At 40.7% G+C, this 23776-nt stretch overlaps 1 pseudogene; it reads left to right on the forward strand.

Moving 5' to 3' along the window:
- The first annotated feature begins 17903 nt into the window (after window positions 1-17903).
- On the forward strand, window positions 17904-18417 carry LOC119540597 (annotated as a pseudogene).
- The last annotated feature ends 5359 nt before the right edge of the window (window positions 18418-23776 follow it).

Genomic DNA, 23776 nt, shown 5'->3' on the forward strand with positions numbered 1-23776 from the left:
CTCATAATTGGGTTTTGATGACTTTAACACTTTTAAATTGATCTACAGACCAAGGAACTATGTTAGAGGCTTATTTTTGGTTTGGAGCTGGTAGGAGAGGATGAATTTTGCTGTCCTTGGTACTTCCTTGCCCATTTGTTCCTGGTTGAACATTACACTTGCATTGTGCATGATAGTGGTTTGTTTGCCATGAGGTGATGTCTAAATTCTAGACCATGCCATTTAAGGTCACCTGTCAAGGGGTTCCCCTGTGCCTAGTTCCTCGGGCTCTTGAGAAGCCCATCCATGGTAGCAGAGCCTGTCACTTAGCTTTCTTTCACAACTACATGCAACAGCACTCCCTCCATGATTGCTTTTTGATGCTTTTCTATTAATTCAGAAAGTGCTCTGTATATTTTAAGTCAGTAAAAATTCCTCTCTTCATTTAACAAACAGCTCAAGAATCATTTCTTGTGTCAGCCCCATGTTAGACTTTCAGTTCTCAAAAGATCAGTTGCCCTTGTTTGTACCACAAAATCTCACCCTTGGGCAATACCTACTGTGTATTTCTTTCTTTCTAGTTCATGTAAATGCTTAGTGTTTTTCAGCTAGACTGTAAAATCTTTGTTGGAAGGGACAAGTTTTTTCTCTCTTCATTGGAAATTCTTAGACTTGTACTAAAAACACAAAAGAGGCCAGGGCACCATTTCTAGCCTTGAACACAGCAGTATCCATGGGTAAATCATTCATGTTGGGAGCCATGAAGAAAAATTTGAATTCATCTTCTATTGCCATATTTTAATCTGCAAGTTATGGGAGGCAGATTGGAATAATTTAGTGTACCCCAGACTTTGGATGCCATGGACCAGTGGAATCAAAAACATTTCTTTTCTTTTTTTTTTTTTTTTGGTATGGAATACGATTGCCAACATTTCCATTTTGCTAATTATGGATAAAATATTAGCAATTATCACATATAGTTACATCATTTCATAAAAGAAAAGGACTTTGAACACTAAAAGAATAGATATGACATGAAATTAACAGCCCTTTAAGTGGAATAAATTTAATTTTATGAAAAGCTCACTGAATTTTCCTTGTTGTTTCTATTTTTTCCACCCATAAATGAAAACTGCATGTGCTAGTCATTTTTACAGGGGTGAAGTGATTAGCTCCATCCTTCTCTTATTGGGCCTCTCTAATGTGTCTTCCTTATCTATTCTGGAAGTGGTCTGATGGTCCCAAATAAAATGCAAAAATCCATTACAAAGGCAAACAAGAGTGATTTTAAAGCTAAAAGCCTGTACACTGACCATTTCCATATTATTAAATATGGTTGAGAATCAAGTAGAGAATGTTTTAGAGCTGTATCAAATTGATTTTAGATCACCGGTGCCACAGCTCCATCCATAACTGATTGGGACCTTTTTTTCTTTTACCTAAAGACTTTTGTAAAACTATGGTATAACAGACAACGATAATTGCAGTAGTTGACATCTCATTCAAAATCTCAATTTATGAAACCTGAGTACATTCAATTTCACTTAGAAGATTTAGGTGGGAAGCAGCTATTTGATCACAGTCGTTTAGGCCACATCTTTTACTTGGTGGCAGGCTCTTGACTCTAAAATGCTTCTGTGTCATTAGCACTGGGATCCTAGAGCAGCAGGTATCTCAGTGTATCTGGAAGTCAAGGGTAGAATATGGGATATGCTCTTGCCCTGATAACCAAAGATTGGCTCTGATGTCCTCAGAGGAAAGATGCTTAAACAGTTATCGCAAAAATTTAATATATTAATTTTGGGCAGCAAGATACTTGAAGCAGGAGGTGGAGCCTGTGGTCAGCTGTCTTCCCCTTTGCAGCTATGATCTCTAGGATTGTAAATCACTCTTGATTTTTGAAATGCACAACACTCCTCATAGACTGTATGAAGTTTCTGAGCTCTGCATGTGTGTAGTTTCAGGGGCAAGATATTTATTCCTTCTGTAGGTGGATTCCTTCTGTAAGTGACCAAAAACATTGGAGATATTCCCCATTTTCTAAATTCTCAGCACTTGCAGGGACGTTCCTGAGGCTCAAATCCATGTGTCTAAAAGGGATGACTCCCTGGTCTGAGAAGCTTTATTGGATAAATGAAATAACCCTCAGCTAACTGGACATATCATTTAAAGAGAACGTTCTGATTTCTAAATCATGCCTCTCACCTTAGTTGTTACTGTAAGTTATAGAAATCTTGGAAATATGATTGTATATAATCTTTCAGTGAATTCCACAGTTATCACTTCCCTGTTTCTAAACACTGCAACATGAATGTTTTATAGTAAAACTTTTAGTGATTTTCTTGCCAACCTTCTGCAAGATTTGTTTAATTGTGCTTTTTTGTTTCAAATGAAGAAAACCTTATTGTATACTTGAACTCTGTTCTGTTTCCCTGTCAGAAGTCTACTATTGAGAAGGCAGTAGGGCATCGGATGCGGGGTGGAAAAACTATCTGGCATAAGACAGAGTAATGGCAGATTTGGGATGATAATGCTAATAATAATAACAATATGTGGGTGTGCCATCATGATATGCATTCACAGGGGCATTGCATATATTAAGAGCAGAGAGTATGCAAAGGGAGCCACCTGGCAACTGGCATAGACTTTTCTAACAAGTTTGTGGAAATGGTTACCTGGAAGAGGTTAGAGGTGCATGGTTCCGAAGCTCCTGTTAAGCATTTTGAGGGTTTTTGAGGAAGAATAAGGAGGTTGAGTAGAACTGTGCTCTGAAGTCAAATTTCCCTCATTTCAGATCCCTTATCTGCCCATTATTTCCTATGATTAACTTCTCTACGACTCAGTTTTCTCACCTGCAAAATTGAGATAATAGCAACGAAGCAATGACTTATAGGATTGTTGTGCAGTTTAAATGAGAAAATCCATGTAAGACACTGCATACAGAGGCTGGCAAATAGTTTGCTGTAATTACAAAGTGCCATCTAAAAACAGGGTCTACTGTTTTTTTTGTTGTTTGTTTTTTTAATGTAAAAGGCATTTTTTTCCTCTCCGTAGACTGATGTAACAGAGACACCAAAAAAATATAATGACTAAAAAACAGAAGTTTATTTCTCATATGCACAGCAGTTCAAGAAGCTGTTTTTGGATGGTGGGAAGTTTTTTGGATGGTGGGAAGTCTTCACTGTCCTTCAAAGACGCAGGCTGACGGGGGCTCTGCCATCATAAATGTGCGGCCCTCAAATTCTTGGTGATTATCTCCATCCCGATTAGCTGGAAGGGGAAACATTGTGGAAGATTGCAGGAAGACGTCCTGTGGGCGGAGCGCGGGATGTTCCGGGAAAGAGTCCTGGCTCAGGAGCCTGGAACGTTTCCGGCGGGAGACCTGAGGGCGGGTCTTACTACTTCCGCTCACACTCTGTTGGCTGGATCTCATCACGTGGCCGTATGTAAAGGTACGAGGGCTTCCAAAATGCGGATTAGCTGTGTGATAAAGAAGAGGAAAACTCGGAATTTGAGGAAGAACGAGCAGTATCAATTACCAGGTATAGTAGCACCAAAGTGGTGTTCCTCCCCACCCCTCCCATCTCATGGCCTCTTAGCTTATTGTCCTCTGTAAAGTCGGAAAATATTCGTTTTATTATTCTCTTGTTTATTCGTGCTACCAATATTTGTTAAACGCCTGCTGTGCTGTTCAATTGTGGTAACTAAAATGGAGAGGTCTTTTGATGTTTTTGGCAGCAAATGATAGAAATTCTGCAGTTTCAACACATATTTGTTTTACGGTGCATCATAACTTAACAATTGAAAGCAGAAGGCATGTGAAACTCCTTTCGTTTGTGTCATTCTCATACCCAGGTCCTCTTTCTGACTTGACGCATTTCTGACTGAACACAAAGTAGTGTATCTGTTGATTAATTTTATTTTAATTAATTAATTTATTTTACTTGATAAAGGAACAGTGTGCCTGAAATCCATTAATAAATGAGTCACTCTCTCAGTTATGTTCCCTAAAAGGATTTGAATTATAGGAGAATATTTTGTTTTTAAGTAGGGATTTTGGCTAAATTCACTGACCATTTAGTGCTGTGTAGACAGGATCTTTAATTCTTGGGGTAATGAATCTTATGGGACCAGTTTAGTTTTATCCAGGAAAGCAAATTTCCCTTCTCTGAATGAGATCTGATTTTCATTAGACAGGGTTGCTTCAAGGTTATTTAGTGAAAGTCATGTCCAGAAGCTTCTGACTCAATTCAAATGTAGTTTCTTCTTTTTTACCTGTATCCATGAGGTGGTTGAGTATGAAAGCATGCTGGAATTCCATTTGGAAAGCTACCATTAACACAATTTAGGCTGAGAGCTTGAGTCTCTGTGGAAAATGAATGAAAGGATTCTTGAGCATGACTTTCCTCAGAAGAATAAATTAAGGATTAATATTGCATTTCAACTAGAGTTGGCCAGTGATTATTCCCTGCACCAGGGTTTCTCAAATAACATAATTCCTTGGGTGAATCACAGAAGTGAAAGGAAGGATGGAAAGAACTGGACCAACTCAGGGGGGCAGGTTGCATGGGAAAATATGCTGAACCATCTAAAGCATTATTTTAATTAGCCACAGTGGAACAAGCACAAAATTAACTATGCATTGGGCTCAAGACACCTAAAAGCAGCTAGAGGGATTTTGGGGATGAATAGCTTTAACTTTGTCCAAAGAAAACCACTGTATAACACATCTGTTGGTGGTTAACAGATCTTCAACATGTCCAAAAGACTGAAAATATTGTATATTTAAGGGATGTAATTTTGGATTCTCTGCTTTTTCATGAATTCAGTGGTAGAAAAGGAGATTACAAATGGGGCTTCTAGGCTTACTTATGAGAACTTTTAGAACCATTTTTATGAAAAAATTCTATCAACCTTCTTAGTGGCTTGTAGAAACCCAACAACTTAAGGACACTTTGAATATCCCTTCAGCTAAGGCTCTATGTAAACGGAGTGTGCTATTAATAATAATGCAGTTACTTTATTCTACTTTGATTTAAGGTTATCTTTCCTTTTCCTGCTTCCTAGCTGTCATTTTTTTTCTTCCACTTTCTTTTTTCTTTTTCTTTTGCCTCTCTACCTTCTTTGACTCTCCTTCCTGCCTTGTGGAAGAAATATAGATACGCTTATATAGATAGTGGTGAGGGTGGTGAATACATAAATATGTGACTCTACAGAGAACCATCAATTGTTTACTTAGGTTGGAATGTATGGCATGTGAACAAAACCATCTTAAAAAAAAATGGGTTGATGACGAAACCTTGAGGGCAATATACTGAGTGAAATAAGCCAGATACATAAGGACAAATATTGCAGAGTCTCACTGATAGGAACTAATTATAATATGTAAACTCATAGACATGAAATATAAGGTACCAAGATATAGAACGAGGCTAAAGAATGGGGAGTGGTTGCTTAGTATGAGCAGAATGTTCAGCTAGGATGAACTTAAATGTTTGGAAATGAACAGAGGTGTTGGTAGCAAGATGTGAGAATAACTAACAGTGCTGAAAGGTGTGTGAAGGTGGTGGAAGGGGTAGGCTCAGAGTCATGTATGTCACCAGAAGGAAAGTTGGAGGTGAAAATATGGGAGTGTATAAAACTGAATCCTGTGGTGGGCAATGTCCGTGATTAACTGTAGGAATATTAGAAATCTTTTTCATGAACCAGAACAAATGTATGACACTATAACTAGAAGTTAATAATAGAGAGGCATATAGGGAAAAGTATATACCTATTGCAAACTATATACTACAGTTGTATTTCAACGTTCATTAGTAAACAGTAACAAATGTACTATACCAACACTATGATTCAACAATGGAGGGGGGGTTGGTTAGGGATGTGGGAGGATTCGAGTTTCCTTTTCTTTTTCTTTTTTTTTTTTTCTTCTTTCACTCTATTTCATGTCTGGAGTAATGAAAAGGTTCTAAAAATTGAACAAAAATTAAGCGTGGTGATGGATGCACAGCTGTATGAAGGTACCAGGGGCAATTGATTGTCCACTTTGGATCTTTGGATAATTGTATAGTATGTGAACAATCTCAATAAAAATTAAAAACTATAATAATAATAATAATAATAATGCAGTTAAAATTAAGTTTTGATGGCTCAATTCTGTATAGTGTATGGTAATTTTCTTCTCATTAGGGAATTGTCTCCCTAGCAGATTCTATAGGAATCTGATTAACAGCCAGTATCAAAAGAATAATACATATTCTGAAAATGCCTACTAGGCAAGTCAGTAGGGACCTGGAGCTGGGACCTGGAGCTGGGAAGAAGCTTGCATATGTATTAAGAGTGGGTGGCGATTCAGGATATCTTCCCTGAAAAAGCTGGCTATGGCAGCAAAGAAGAATCTAGAAGTAGTTTCCATAGCTGCCAAGGCTGCTGCCTCCAATTACCCTGTAAGCCATGTTGGTGTTGCTACCAACTTGGTAGTTTTGGACATTGGAGGGTCCTTGGAGGAGATGCCGTGGTTCTCAATCTTGACTATGTGGTATAGTCTCCTGAAGGATATTTTAAAAATAAAGATGCCAAGACTCATCTTCAGATATTCTGATTCCATTGATCTGGGGTGGGTTCTGGCCATGTGTATTTTTTAAATGCTCTTCTGGTGATTGTTGTGCAGCTGTCGGTGAGAACCACAGAAAGAGGCAGCTTGATAGCTCTGAAGGCCTCGGGAAAATCACACATTAGAGAGGTTGCTTTCTTCCTTAGTCACTTGCATTTTGTCTTTTTTCAAAGCCCAATTCAATATTTCTGCCTTTTTTACTGACTCGCCTAGTAGACATTTTTGAAATATGTATTATTCTTTTGATACTGGCTGTTAATCAGCTTGTTAGCTGGAATAAACTACAATGGCTGCTTATTAGGGCCAGGTTAACTTTTCTCTGATGCCTTGAATGATTTTATTGTTTGGTTGGTTTACTGTCAGTAATATTGAAATAAAACTTTGTATGCATTTTACATAGTGTACAGTTGAAAATATCAAACTCTAATCCTTTTCCTGCCTGCACCCCCATTGCTTTAGGCTGAAAGTACATGCCCAATTATAGGATACAGTTTATGCAAACCGTATTTTGTAAATGAAGTTTTGAATGGGTTCCTTGTGCAATGATAAATTGGTACAGTGATCTAAGCCTGAATTTTTGTGTTGGACTATAGTCTAGAAGTGCTTAGTTAGTTCCCTGTAAGATAGAGCCACTTTGCTGGATATGAAGTTAGGGAAATATCCTTAAGTAAACCCAGTGTGTAAACATCCACAATCAACAGATAAATTGGGAACCTGTTATTTTCTTTGTTAAAGGGGTTATCCCAGGTTTTCTTTAAGGAGCCAATTTACTTAGGTATTTAAGCAGGGTCACACTCAGGAGACTGTGCTAGTTTATTGATTATATTCCACAAGGAGCACCTATGAGGCATTCCTCCAGAAGCCTTAATGCATTTTTACATATAATAATAAAAGATTCATAAGGATATTTATCATGACTAGTAGGTGAAATACTTGGCCAGGCTGTATCCTTATGAAGACAACCTACCTTGGGAGTCTGGGCATGGCAGAAAGAAAACTTAGTAGGAGTAGGGAATACAGAGACTGGAAATGTGAGAAACACCTGGAATTGGTTTTACTGCTTGCTTGCTCCATCTGTAAAATGACCTGGTTGAGCTAGATTATTCGTCAGATTCTTTCCAGTCCTATGCTTTTGTCCATTACAATATTTCACATCTTTGTTTTTGCATTCCAAGTGGTTTCTTCACCATGCTCAATACTGGCATTTACATGTCTTAAATTCTGATAGCATTTAGAGAAGCTCTTCTCCTTTTCCTTCCTTATTCACTGATGGTTTGTAAAGGATTAATTCTTTATTTTTAATTTAAAATGCTCCTTTCAGTTCTCCTTGGCACACCCTAGGAAGGACTGGTTACTCAGTGACTGATAGGAAGCAGTTGTGGATAGGGGAATTTAAAGGAATGAGTGAATTAGTGAGATGTGGGGGTTGGGGAATGTTTTAGTTTCCTGGACTGCTCACTCAAATACCATGAAATAGGTTGGGTTAAAAAATGGGAATTTATTTTCTTATGGTTTTGAGGCTAAAATCATGGTATTAGCAAGGCAATGCTTTCTTTCCAAACACTGGTGTGCTGGGACTGGCTGCTGGTGATCCGTGGCTCCCATGTCACATGGCAAGGCATATGGCAGTGTCTCCTGGTCTCTCCCTTCCCTTACAGTTTCCACTGATGTCAAGCCTCCTGCTTCCTATGGTTTGCTCTCTGCCTGTTGTATTTCACTCTGCTTATAAAAGACTTCAGTAATAGGATTAAGACCCATTCTGATTGAGGTGGGTGTGATGGTTAGGTTCATGTGTCAACTTGGCCATGTAATGGTGCCCAGGTGTCTGGTCAAGCAAGCACTGACCTAACCATTACTGCAAGGACATTTGTGGCTGGTTAATAAACCAGAAGTCTGGTTTATTAAATCATCAGTCAGTTGGCTGCAGCTGTGACTGATTACATCAACAAAGGGCATGTCTTCCACAGTGAGAGAATTCAATCAGCTGGATTTAATCTAATCAGTTGAAGACTTTTAAGCAAGACAGATAGAGGACTGTTCTAGTTTGCTAATGCTGCTGGAATGCAAAACACCAGAAATGTGTTGGCATTTATAAAACAGGGTATATTGGGTTACACAGTTATTGTCTTAATGCCATAAGTGTCCAAGGTAACACATCAACAGTTGGGTACCTTCACTGGAGGATGGCCAATGGCATCCGGAAAACCTCTGTTAGCTGGGAAGGCACGTGGCTGGTGTCTGCTCCAAAGTTCTGATTTCAGAATGGCTTTCTCCCAGGATGTTCCTCTCTAGCAAGCTTGCTCTTCTTCAGAATGTCACTCACAACTGCACTGAGTTCCTTCTCTTTGAGTCAGCTCATTTATATGGCTCCACCAATCAAGGCCCACCCTGAATGGGTGGGGCCATGCCTCCATGGGAATATTTCATCAGAGTCATCACCCACAGCTGGGTGGGGCACATTCCAAGCAAATCTAATCAGCACCAAAACGTCTGCCCCACAAGGCTACATCAAAGATAATGGCATTTGGGGGACACAATACATTCAAACTGGCACAAGGGATAAGAAAGGGCGTTAACAGTTTGTTTGGATGGTTGACTGAAATGTGGATCAAAAGGTAGCTGACATTACCTGAGGTTGAAATGCCAGAACTACCCTGGTATAATGTAGAGGAGGGGATTCAACGGCTTAGAGAGATTGGAATGTCAGAGTGGATTTATCATGGAAGACCTGCTCACACACCCCTGGAATGTCCAGAGGACACACCTTTTACCAGGACTCTGAGGAATAAATCTGTGGGACTAGCTTCATCATCCTTGAAGAGCTCTGTCATTGTCCTTTCCTGTAGGTCAGATATTACTGTGGGAATTGTTGTCACTGAGCTGGAATCCTTAAACACAATGGGGATAATTGGATCCCGAGTCAGCAGAAGCCATGTGGCAGCAGTTAATCATCAAATACAAGGTGGGCGTGGCTACCATAATGGAAAACAGGCTTAGGGCAGCAGTCAAAATAATCTGACTCACAGAGACTTGTGGCATTGGCTAGTAGATCATAGAGTGCCTAGCAGTAAAATAGATGGGCAGTCTACTAAATTCTTGTTTGAACTGTGTAAGCAGAAGAATTCTAGGTCAAGTGAACAAAAGTCTCCCTTGAATTACAAAAACAGAGAGTCACGGCCCCTTAATCAATTCCCAGACTTGAGACATTTTACAGATCCAGAGCCCCTTGAATGAGGTGAAGGTCGGTACCCTTGGGGAAGGACCCTATTACACTGCCAAAAATTTATATTGTCAATCTTCCTCCTAGCCTTCCCCAGGGGGACCTGTGGCCATTTACTAGGGTAACTGTGCATTGGGGAAAAGGAAATGATCACATATTTCGGGGATTATTAGACACTGGTTCAGAAGTGATGTGAATTCCAGGAGATTCAAAACGTGACTCTGGTCTATCAGTCAGAGTTGGGGCTTATGGAGGTCAGGTGATTGATAGAGTTTTAGCTTAGGTCTGTCTCATAGTGGGTACAGTGGGTCCCTGGACCCATTCTGTGGTTACTTCCCCAATTCTGGAATATATAATTTGGATAGACATACTCAACGTGCTGGTTTGGGTGTATTATGTCCCCCCAAATGCCATTATTTTTGATGCAGTCTTGTGTGGGCAGGGAACTTATTGGTGCTGTTTGGGTTGGAGACTTTTGATTGGATGTTTCAATGGAGATGTGATCACTCAATTGGATAATTTCCATGGAGGTGTGGCCCTGCCTGTTCAGCGTGGGACTTGATTAGTTTACTGGAGCACTATATAAGCTCAGACAGAAGGAGTGAGCTTGCTACAGCTAAGAGGGACACTTTGAAAAATGCACAGAAGCTGAGATAGTAGTTGCAGATCAGAGATGGCCGTTGAAAGCAGACTTTTGCTCCGGAGAAGCTAAGAGAGGACAGACACCCCAAGAGCAACTAAGAGTGACATTTTTGAGGAACTGTGGCCTAGAGAGGAACATCCTGGGAGAAAGCCATTTCTAAACCAGAACTTTGGAGCAGACACCAGCCACGTGCCTTCCCAGCTAACAGAGGTTTTTCAGACACCATTGGCCATCCTCCAGTGAAGGTATCCAACTGCTGATGTGTTGCCTTGGACACTTTATGGCCTTAAGATTGTAACAGTGTAACCAAATAAACCCCGTTTTATAAAAGCAAATTCATCTCCGATGTTTTGTATTCCAGCAGCTTTAGCAAACTAGAACACTCAGCAACTGGCAGAATCCTCACACTGGTTCCCTGACTTGTGGAGTGAGGGCTATTATGGTGGGGAAGTCCACTGGAAGCCATTAGAACTGCCCCTGCCTAGCAAAATAATAAACCAGAAGCAATACCAGATTCCTGGAGGGATAGCAGAGATTAATACTACTCTTAAGGACTTGAAGGATGCAGGGGTGGTGATTCCCATAATCCCCACTCAACTTTCCTATTTGGCCTGTGCAGAAAACAGATGAGTCTTGGAGGATGACAGAGGATTATCGTAAGCTTAACAAGGTGGTGACTTCAATTGCAGCTGCTATTCCAGATGTGGTACCATTGCTTGAGCAAATCAGCACATCCCCTGGTACCTGGTATGCAGCTGTTGATCTGGCAAATGCTTTTTTCTCAGTAGCTATTAGTAAGGGCCACCAGAAATAGTTTGCATTCAGCTGGCAAGGCCAGCAGTGTACATTCACTGTGCTACCTCAGGAGTGTATGAACTCTTTAGTCCTATGTCATAACATTGTTCGCAGGGATCTTGATCATTTCTCCCACCCACAAAGTGTCACGCTGGTCCATTATATTGATGATATCATGTTGATTGGACCTAGTGAGCAAGAAGTAGCAACTACCCTAGATTTGTTGGTAGGTATTTGCATGGCAGAGGATGGGAGATAAATCCAGCAGAAATATAGGGGCCTTCCACCTCAGTAAAATTTCTTGGTGTCCAGTGGTGTGGGGCATGTTGAGATATCCCTACCTAGGATAAGCTGTTGCATCTGGCCCTCCCTATGACCAAAATGAGGCATAGTGCTTAGTTGGCCTCTTTGGATTCTTCATTTGGGTGTGTGCTACTGCATCCCATTTACCAAGTGACCTGAAATGCTTCTAGTTTTGAGTTGGGACTGGAACAAGATAAGGCTCTGGACAGGTCCAGGCTGCTATGTAAGCTGCTCTGCCACTTGAACCATATGATCCAGCTGATCCAATGGTGCTGAAAGTGTCAGTGGCAAATAGAGATGGTGTTTGGAGCCTTTGGCAGGCTTCTATAGGAGAATCACAATGCAGGTCCTTAGGAATTCAGAGTAAAAACTTACCATCCTCTGCAGATAACTACTCTCCATTTGAGAAACAACTTTTGGCCTGCTATTGGGCCTTAGTAGAGACAGAACACTTAACCATGGGCCACCAAGTTACCATGAGATGTGTTACCTGTCATGAGCTGGGTGTTGTCTGACCTGCCAAGCCATAAAGTTAGGCATGCACAGCAGCACTCCATCATAAAATGGAAATGGTATGTATGAGGTAGAGCTTGAATGGGTCCTGAAGGCACAAGTAAGTTACGTGAGGAAGTGGCCCAAATGCCCATGGCCCCCACTCCTGCCACCTTACCTTCTCTTTCCCAGCCCACAGCTATGGCATATTGGGGAGTTCCTTACAATCAGTTGACTGAGGAAGAGAAAACTCGGGCCTGGTTTACAGATGGTTCTGTATGATACGCAGTTACACCCGAAAGTGGACAGCTGGAGCACTGCAGCCCCTTTATGGGATGTCCCTGATGGACAGTGGGGAGGGGAAATCCTCCCAGTGGGTGGAACTTTGGGCAGTGCAGCTGGTTATTCACTTTGCTTGGAAGGAGAACTGGCCAGAGGTGCATTTGTATACTAATTCATGGGCTGTTGCTAATGGTTTGGCTGGATGGTCAGGGACTTGGAAGTAACATGGTTGGAAAATTGGTGACAAGGAAATCTGGGGAAGAGGTATGTGGATAGACCTTTCTGAGTGGGCAAAAAACATGAAGATATTTGTGTCCCATGTGAATGCTTACCAGACGGTGACTTCAGCAGAAGAAAATGTTAATAATCAAGTGGATAAAATGACCTATTTGGTGGATACCAATCAGCCTCTTTCTCCAGCCACTCCTGTCATTACCCGATGGGCTCATGAACAAAGTGGTCATGGTGGTAGGGTTGGAGGTTATGCATGGGCTTAGCAACATGGATTTCCACTCACCAAGGCCAACCTGGCCACAGGCACTGCTGAGTGCCCAATCTGCCAGCAGCAGAGACCCACACTCAGTCCCTGAATATGAAACCATTCCCTGAGGTGAGCAGCCTGCTACCTGGTGGCAGGCTGATTACATTGGACCACTTCCATCATGGAAGGGGCAGCAATTTGTTCTTACTAGAATAGACACATACTCTGGATATGGGTTTGCCTTTCCTGCACACAATGCTTCTTCCAAAACTACCATCTTTGGACTTATGGAATGCTTTATCCACTGTCGGGGTATTTGTGCCAGTTTGAATGTATTATGTCACCCAGAATGACATTATCTTTGATGCAGTCTTGTGTGGGCAGGAAATGTATTGGTGTTGATTGGGTTGGAGACTTTTGATTGGATGTTTCTGTGGAGATGTGATCACTCAACTGTGGGCAAGAGCTTTCATTGTATACTTTCTGTGGAGGTGTGGCCCCGCCAATTCAGCATGGGCCTTGATTGGTTTACTGGAGCACTATATAAGCTCAGACAGGAGTGAGCTTGCTACAGCCAAGGGGGCACTTTGAAGAACGCACATGAGCTGAGAGAGGAGCTGGAGCTGAGACTGACATTTTGAAGATGGCTGTTGGAAGCTGATGCAGACATTTTGGATAACACCATTTTGAAACACAACCTGAGAGCAAACAGATGCCAGCCACATGCCTTACCAGCTAACAGACATTTTCCGGGCACCAATGGCCTTTCTCCAGTGAAGGTACCCTTTGTTGATGGACACTTTATGGCCTTAAGACTGTAACTGTGTAACCAAATAAACCCCCTTTATAAAAGCCAATCCATTCTGGTGTTTTGCATCCCTGTAGCATTACCAAACCAGAACAGTATTCCACACAGCATTGCTTCTGACCAAGGAACCCACTTCACAGCAAATGAAGTGAGAGAATGGGCACATGCCCATGGAATTCTTTGGTCTTACCACGTTCCCCATCATCCAGAGGCAGCTGGGTTGATAGAAGGGTGGAATGGCCCGTTGAGGACTCAGTTACGGCACCAACTAGGTGGCAGTACCTTGCAGGGTTGGGGCAGTGTTCTCCAGGAGGCTGTGTATGCTCTGAATCAGCATCCACTGTATGGTGCTGTTTCTCCCATAGCCAGGATTCATGGGTTCAGGAATCAAAGGGTGGAGACAGGAGTGGCACCACTCACTATCACTCCTAGTGATCCACTAGGAAAATTTTTGCTTCCTGTTCCTTCAAGCTTAAGCTCTTCTGGTCTACAAGGAAGAGTGCTTCCACCAGGAAACACAACAATAATTCTGTTGAACTGGAAGTTAAGACTACCACCTGGCCACTTTGGGCTTCTTGTACCTCTGAATCAACAGGAAAGGAAAGGGATTATTATACTGGCTGGGGTGATTGATCCTGACTATCAAGGGGCAATAGCACTGTAACTACACAATGGAGGTAAAGAAGAGTTTTCCTGGAATACAGAAGATCCCCTAGGGCATCTCTTAGTACTACCATGCCCTATGATTAAAGTCAATGGTAAACTGCAATAACCGAATCCAGGCAGGACCACCAATGGCCAAGAAACTTCAGGAATGAAGGTTTGGGTCAACCCCCCCCCACCAGGCAAAGAACCACGGCCAGCTGAAGTGCTTGCTGAGGGTAAAGGGAACATGAAATGGGTAGTGGAAGAAGGTAGTGATAAATATGAACTATGACCATGTGACCAGTTACAGAAACAAGGACTATTATGGCATGAATATTTCCTCCTTGTTTTGTTATGAATGTATTTGTATTTGTGGAGCAAATATCTTTGTTTTCTTCTCTGTCTTATCCCCTTATCGTATGACATAAGCTGTATTGTTCATTTCACAGTATTTAAGTTAAAGGAAATTAATTTTAAGAGTTAATGTCACCCAAGGACTTGCACCCTATTCTGGAGAGATTTAGTGCATTTCCAGTTGTATGCAGGACAGTGGAGTATTGTTAGGTGAAACATATGTCTGTTATTATTCTCCACTTAGAGATAAAGTATGATTTAAGGTGATGTGTGTATCTGCCAAGTTGACAAGGAGTGGACTGGGATGATTAGGTTCATGTGTCAACTTGGCCATGTGATGATGCCCAGGTGTCTGATCAAGCAAGCACTGGCCTAACCATTACTGCAAGGACGTTTGTGGCTGGTTAATAAACCAGAAGGCTGGTTTATTAAATCATCAGTCAATTGGCTGCAGCTGTGATTGATTGCTTCAACAAAGGGCATATCTTCCACAATGAGAGAATTCAATCAGCTGGATTGATTGAAGACTTTTAAGTGAGACAGATAGAGGACCTTCGCTTCTTTTTCGGCTAACCAGTGAAGCATTTCCTGAGGAGTTCGTTGGAGTTGTCAGTTGCTGCCTGCCCTATGGAATTTGGACTCATACATCCCCATAGTTGCATGAGACACTTTCATAAAATCTTTTATTTAGCTATCTCTTGTTGATTCTGTTTTCCTAGAGAACCCTAACTAATACAGTGGGCCACATCTTTTTTTAATTTTTTTAAATTAAGTTTTATTGAGATATATTCACATATCATACAGTCATTCACAGTGTACAGTCAGTTCACAGTACCATCATATAGTTGTGCATTCATCATCACAATCAATTTTTGAACATTTTCATTCCAAAAAAAATTATTCATTTAATTTTCGTCTCCATTTTTCTACTCATCTGTAGATACACTGGATAAAGCCACAAGATGTTTACAATCACACAGTCATACTGTGTTAGCTATATTGTTATACAGTCATCTTCAAAAATCAAGGCTACTGGGTTGCAGTTCAGCAGTTTCAGGTATTTCCTTCTAGCATTGTAGTACATTAAAAACTAAAAAGTCATATTTATATAATATATAAGAATAACCTCCAGAATGACCTCTCAACCCCATTTGAAATCTCTCAGCCACTGAAACTTTATTTTGTTTTTTTTTTCTCTTCCCCCTTTTGGTCAAGAAGGCTTTCTCACCCACAATGCTGGGTCCAGGCTCGTCCCTGGGACTCTTGTTCCACATCGCCAAGGAGATTTTTACCCCTGGGAGTCATGTCCCACATAGAGGGGAGGGCAGTGAGTTTACTTGCAGAGTTGGCTTAGAGAGAGAGGCTACATCTGAGCAACAAAAGAGATTCTCTGGGAATGACTCTTAGGCACAATTGTAAGTAGGCTTAGCCTCTCCTTTGCAGTAGCAAGCTTTGTTAAGGGCAAGCCTGAAGTTTGAGGGCTTGATGTTCTAAATTGGTAGTCCCCAAACTTTTGAGAATATTCTCAGTAATTCCCCAGGTGGGGAAATTATATTTCCATGTTTTCCTGCAGTCCCTCAAGGGGGCTTTGCAAATGCTTTTTATTCTCTGCCCAAATTAGTTTGGGATGTATCGGGGCTTCACATTAACCTGTACAAACCAACCAGATTTCACTCCCTGTTCAAAGTTCTGTGTAATTATGGTGTTTGAATAAACTGACCATACAAGTTAAATTATATAGTGTGCTACAGAAAATAAAGATTTTGCACCAAATAAGATCTCTTCCTTTGGTCTCACACAGAAGTTGAAATTTTAAAACACCTTCAATATCATCCTTTACCCTTTAGTCTGATTTTCCTTTAATCCTAACAAAGATTCACTTCATTCACATTTCTAATTGAAGTCTGAACTCTTTTTCAGCTTCTTTAATGGTTGCTCTGTGGGGTAATGCTGACATTCATAGCTGCCAAAATCTGTCTCAGTCTGAGGTGACACACAGATACCCAAAGTTCCAGAGACTGACCAGTTTATACACAAAGAGCTCGGCATCTCAGAATTTGGAAATAACCATTATAACTCAGGAATAGATACGACTGTTGTAAGAGCCTCCAATCTAGGGAACTTCTAATAAGGTTTCCTATGATAGCCTATGCTCTAAGATTCAATTCTCAGAGTTTGCACATTATAATTAGTTCATATCAGGAGGCTTTATTATATTTGTCTTTTCATTTCTGGCTTTCTGCTGTCCTCAAGTTCCATTCATCTAGTTACATGCTCACAACTTCATTCCTTCTTGTAGCTGCTCAGTATTCTATTGTATGCATACACCACAGTTCACCATTCCATTCATCAGTCGATGCACCCTTAGATCACCTCCTTCCGTTGCAAATCGTGAATACTGCTGCCATAGACACCAGTGGGCCACACCTTGTTAACTGAAGTAACCTTAGCAAAAGCGTGTACTTACAATGGGTTCACACCCACAGGAATGGATTAAATTTAAGAACATGTTATTCTCAGTTACTCACAGCTTCAAACCACTACAGGGAAGTGTTAGGAAAGAACATGGGGAGTCGTATGGAGGAAGGAAGCTGTGGAGAGGTTTAATTTAAAAGTTCTTGTCTCTGTTTGCAGTTGAAATCCACAACGCTGTCAAATCTATAAGTATTATTATTGTTTTTTTAGGAAGGGTTCATGAATAGTAGTTGTTATGTTGAAGCATTTCCAAACCATTTGAAAATAAAGATTACTGAGAACAAATCTCCTGGAAGTAAATCTACTTGAGTCCAAGGGCCATCTTGTGCCAACTGTTCAGGCTATAATGCTGGGCTGATGTCAGATTGGAGATCAGAGTATGAACAAAGGCTTTCTGTTTTTCTTAATCCCTTCTTGGGCCTGCTGGGTCTCTTATCAAAGCCAAACTCAAGGAGATCTTAGAGACTGTGGCTCCAAAGCTGGCCTGAGTAAGGAATCCATTGATGTTTCTATGGGGTTTTTCCATTTTTTTCCCCCACTCTGTGGAGGCCCAGGTTGATACCCTGGCTCCTTATGAAGCAGCAGATAATAAGGGAGGTTAGCTAGAAACATGAGCATGACCTGCCAATCCCAACATTGTGAGCATAGGCCTGAGAACAGAGTCATCAGAAGTGGTAGTAACATTGAGCTGAAGTATCATTTTCACAAAACTGGAAAATGTCTTGAATTCAAATAAGATAGTTTCAGCTTTTGGCTTGGAGAAAGCTAAGGTACACCTTTCTTTGGGTTCATCCAACACCAGTTGGCTCCGCCATGCTACCCAAGTTCAACCCCAAGGAGATCTAAGTTGTGTATTTGAGGTTCAGCAGTGGGGAAGTTGGTGTCAGTGGCCCCCAAGATCAGTCCCATTGGTCTTTCTCCAAAAATGGTAGGTGATGACATTGTCAAGGCAACTGGTGACTGGAAGGGTCTAAGGATTACAGTGAAACTGACCGTTCAGAACAGACAGGCCCCGATTGAGGGAGTGCCTTCTGCCTCTGCCCTGATAATCAAAGCCCTTAAGGAACCAGGCAGAGGTGGAAAGAAGCAGGAAAACATTAAGTACAGTGGACATAACACTTTTGATGAGATTATTGACATTGCCCTGCAGATGCAGCAACAATTTTTAGCCAGAGAACTCTGGAATCATTAAAGAGACTATGGACACAGCCCAGTCTTTCAGCTGCAGTGTTGATGGCCCCACCATTATGACATCATAGATGGCATCAGCAGTGGTGCGGTGGAATGCTCATGTAGGGAAGAACTACAAAGGAAAATATTTCAGTAAAGGATTATTTGACAGCTAGTTAGAAAGAGTGCACACAAAGGAGTCTGTTTTGGATTTCTTTGTAAAAGACTTCTAAAAAAGCATTTGACTCTTTTTATCACTTTGTTTTAATTTTATAAAACATTAAAATGATGCTGTGTTGACAGGTTTGGGAAGTTGGAACTAACTCAAGTTTAACATAAAAGTTTTTGTTTTCTGCTTTCCCCGTACCTCTGTTCAGTGACTATATCCTTGAGCCAAACAGACATCCTTTTTTCAGGTACATGGTGATATCTCCTGATGCTTGTCAGCCTGATTCTCTGGGCAGTGTGTTGTGCTCCTAAATGCTTTGATTCTGTCCTCCATCCCTCCTCCTTATTAAACTGTCAGGACAATGTATTGCTGCCTCAGAACTTGTTAGGAGAGGAAGCAATTCTGACAAGTTAATTCAGGATAAAGAGTTAATGAGCCACAATAATCTAAAACAAGAGTCAGAAAACTTTTCCTGTAAAGGGCCAGATAGTAAATATCTTAGGCTTTGCAGGCCATACCATCTGTGTCATAACTATTCAACTCTACCATTGTGAAAGAGCAGCCATGGACAATCCTTGAATGAACGTGCATGACAGTGTTCCAATTAAATGTCATTTATGGACACTGGAACTTATATTTCATGTAACTTTCACTTGCCACAGAATATTATCATTTTTAAAAAAATGCAGTTTTATTGAGATATATTCACACACCATCTGAAATATACAATCATTGGCTCACAGTATCTTCATATAGTTTTACATATGTTCCATGATCAATTGTAGAACATTTTCATTACTCCAGAAAATAAACAGAAATAAAAAGGAAAACCTAAATCCTCCCATACGCCTTACTCCCCCTCCATTATTGACCCACAGTATTGGTGTGGTACATTTGTTACTGCTGATGAAAGTATATTAAAATATTACTGTTAATGGTAGTCCACTTTGCAATTGGTATATTTTTCCCATATACCTCTCTATTATTAACTCCCCACAGTAGTGCCATACATTTGTTCTAGTTCATGAAAGAACTTTATTTGTACAGATAATCACAGACATTATCCACCGCAAGATTCACTGTTATTATATATTTCCATGCTTTAAGTCCAACTTTCCTCCTGATGACATACATGACTCTAAACTTTCCCTTTTACCACATTCATGCACCATTCAGCACTGTTAATTATTCTCACAATAATGCACTACCATCAACTCTATCCATTTCCAAATGCTTAAGTTCAAACTAACTGAACATTCTGCACTTATTAAGCAACCACTTTCCATTCTTTAGCTTCGTTCTATATCCTGGTAACCTGTATTCTGTATTTTATGTCTGTTTACATATTATAATTATTTCATATTGATGATATCATACAATAGTTGTCCTTATTTCACTTAACATAATATCCTCAAGGTTCATCCATGTTGTCACATGTTTCAGGACTTTATTTCTTCTTACTGCTGAATAATATTCCGTCATGTATATGTATACCACATTTTGTTTATCCATTCCTCTGTTGGACACTTGGGTTGTTTCCATCTTTTTGCAATTGTGAATAATGCAGCTATGAACATTGGTGTGCAAATGTCTGTTTGAATCCCTGCTTTCAGATCTTCTGGGTATATCCCGAGTAGTGGAATTGCCGGGTTGTAAGGCAATTCTATACTTAGCTTCCTGAGTGTATTAGTCAGGGTTCTCTAGGGAAACAGAACCAACAGGAGGTACCTGTAAATAGTATGAGATTTTATAAAAGTGTCTCATGCAACTGTGGGGATACACAAGTCCAGATTCCCTAGAGCAGGCTGCAAACTGGTACTCTGATGACAGTCTTCAATGAATTCCCCAGGAGAGGCTGGCTGACTGACTTAGAGATGAAAGTTGTTCTCTTCTGACTGTTGAAGTCATCAACTCCCCCTTAAAAGCCTTCAACTGATTAGATTAAACATCTCCCATTGTGGAACACACTCCCCTTAGCTGACTGCAGATGTAATCAGCCATAGATGCAATCAACATTTGGATGATTTAAGTCCATGAAATGTACTCACAGCAACAGATAGGCCAGTGCTTGCTTGACCAGACAACTGTGCACTGTCACCTGGCCCAGTTGGCACATGAACCTAGCCATCACACTGAGGAACTGCCAAACTGCCCTCCATAGCAGCTGTACCATTTTACATTCCCACCAGCAGTGAATAAGTGTTCCAATTTCTCCACATCCTCTACAACACTTGTTTTTTTCTGTTTGTTTAATAGTGGCCTTTCTAGTAGGTATATTATGATATCTCATTGTGGTTTTGTTTTGCTTTTCCCTAATAACTAGTGAAGCTGCACATTCATTCTTCTTTTTCAAGATGTTTTTGGCTATTTGAGGCCCCTTACCCTTCCAAATAAAATTGATAATAGCTTTTCCATTTTTGCAAAGTAGTCTTCTGGAATTTTGATTGGTATTGCATTAAATCTCTAGATAAATATAGGTAGAATTGACATCTTAATGACATTTAACCTTCCAATTCATGTGCTTTTTAGCCATCTGCATTTCCTCTTTTAAAAAATTGTCTATTCATGTCTTTTGCCCATTTAATAATTCGGTTGTTTGTCTTTTTATTGTTGAGTTGTAGGATTTCTTCATATATTCTGAATAGCAAACCCTTGTCAGATATGTGGTTTTTCAAATATTTTCTCCCATTGAGTTGGTTGCATTTTTACACTTTTGACAAAGTCCTTTGAAACACTGAAGTATTCAACTTTAAGGAGTTCCCGTTTATCTGTTTTTTTCTTTCAGTGCTTGTGCTTTAGGTGTGAAGTGTAAGAAACTACCGCCTATCACTAGATCTTGACGATATTTCCCTATATTTTCTTTGAGGAGTTTTGTGGTACTGTTTTTTATTTAGGTCTTGATCTGAGTGGAGTTAATTTTTGTATAGGGTATGAGATAGGGGTCCTCTTTCATTCTTCTGGTTATGGAAATCCAATTCTCCAATACCACTTATTGAAGAAACTGTTCTGTCCCAGTTGAGTGGACTTGGGAACATTGTCAAAAATCAATTGACCATAGATCTGAGGGTCTATTTCTGAACTCTAAGTTCAATTCCATTTATCAATATGTCTATCTTTATGCCAGTATCGTGCAGTTCTGACAACTGTTGCTTTATAAAATGCTTTAAAGTCAGGAAGCATGATACCTTCCACTTCATTCTTCTTTTTCAAGATGTTTTTGGCTATTCGAGGCCCCTTACCCTTCCAAATAAAATTGATAATTAGCTTTTCCATTTTTGCAAAGTAGTCTTCTGGAATTTTGATTGGTATTGCATTAAATCTCTAGATCAATATAGGTAGAACTGACATCTTAATGACATTTAACCTTCCAATTCAGAATGTCTTTCTATTTATATAGGTCTTTGATTTCTTTTAGCAGTGTTTTGTAGTTTACTTGTACAAGTCCTTTACATCTTGGTTAAGTTTATTCCTAGATACTTGATTCTTTTATTTGCTCTTGTAAATGGAATTTTTTTCTTAGTTACCTCCCGGTAGCTCATTACTACTGTATAGAAATACCATTGACATTTGTGCATTGATCTTGTATTCTGCCACTTTGCTGAACTTGTTTATTAGCTTGTTCAGGTTTGCTTATGCTGCTGTTATGCAAAATATCAGAAATGGATTCACTTTTATAAAAGGGGGTTCATTGGCTACAAATTTATAGTTCTGCAGCCATAAAGGTGTCCAAACTAAGGGATCAACAAAAGGATACCTTTACTGAAGAAGGGTGGATGGCATCCAGAACACCTCTGTCAGCTGGAAAGGCATGTGGCTGGTGTCTGCTTGTCCCAGGTTGTATTTTAGGTCCTCTCTCAGCTCCTGTGCATCCTTAGCTTAGTATCTCCAACATCTTTCTGTCTGCAAGTCCAAGCATCTTTCCAAAAGTCTCTCTCAGCTGCTCTTGGGCATTTTGTCCTCCCTTAGCTTCTCTAGAGCAAACTCTGGGCTAGCATCTCAAAGCATCAGCAAGCACCTGAGCCTGTGTCAGCTCTTTTTAAAGGACCCCAGTAACTAATCAAGACCCTCATTGAATGGGTGGGGCCACACCTCCATGGAAATAATCTAATCCCAAGTATCACCTACAGTTGGGTGAGTCACATCTCCATGGAAACAACCTAATCCAAATATCCCACAAGATTGGATTAAACCATAGCTTTTGGGGGGTCATAATATTTCGAAACCAGCGTATACCTTAAGGAACTTTGTTGTTATTTTTTCAAGATTTTCTAAATAAAAGATCATTTCATCTACAAATATTGACAGTTTTACTTCTTCTCCAATTTAGATGCCTTTTATTTCTTTTTCTTGCCTAATTGCTCTAGCTAGAACTTCTAGTACAATGTTGAACAATAGCAGTGACAGTGGGCATCCTTGTCACTTGTCCAGAGTGGCTGGCTTTCTTTGTTTCTTATTTAGGGTATGCCAACTCAATATGGGGGTATGTAACAAACAATCCTTAAAATCCCAGTAGCATGACAAGCTAAGGTTTGTTTTTCACTGCAATAGACTCACAGAGTAGATTGGTGGCAGTGGAGTAGGTTGGGGGACATATGGGGCTAGGTGTTTCTGCTCCATTCAGTTCCTCGGTGTGCCAGTTTGAATGTTTTGTGTCCCCCAAACGCCATTATCTTTGATGTAGTTTTGTGGGGCAGACGTTTTGGTGGTGATTAGATTTGCTTGGAATATGCCCCACCTAGCTGTGGGTGATGACTCTGATGAGAGATTCCCATGGAGGCATGGCTCCACCCATTCAGGGTGGGCCTTGATCGGTGGAGCCATATAAATGAGCTGACTCAAAGAGAAGGAACTCAGTGTGGCTGTGAGTGACATTTTGAAGAGGAGCAAGCTTGCTAGAGAGGAACGTCCTGGGAGAAAGCCATTTTGAAATCAGAACTTTGGAGCAGACGCCAGCCACATGCCTTCCCAGCTAACAGAGGTTTTCCGGATGCCATTGCCATCCTCCAGTGAAGGTACCCGATTACTGATGTGTTACTTTGGACACTTTATGGCCTTAAGACTGTAACTGTAAGCCAATCCATCTCTGGTGTTTTGCATCCTGGCAGCATTAGCAAACTAGAACACTCGGGGACCCAGTTTCCTTCATCTAGTGACTTGTCCATGTCCCAGACCTTGCAATATTCCACTGCATCCTCCGCATCTGAACAGCAGACAGGAGAAGCATGGGTGGAGGATCTGGTGGGAGTTGATTCCTCTCCATGTGGGCTTGGGGCTGCTTGTGCTTCTTTCCATGGCAGCTGGGTCACAAAAGAAAATGTCCCCCCAAAGAACACATAGCAGCTGTCAG

This window comes from Choloepus didactylus, chromosome 7, assembly GCF_015220235.1.
Source record: "Choloepus didactylus isolate mChoDid1 chromosome 7, mChoDid1.pri, whole genome shotgun sequence".
In the NCBI taxonomy this organism is placed as follows: Eukaryota; Metazoa; Chordata; class Mammalia; order Pilosa; family Megalonychidae; genus Choloepus; species Choloepus didactylus.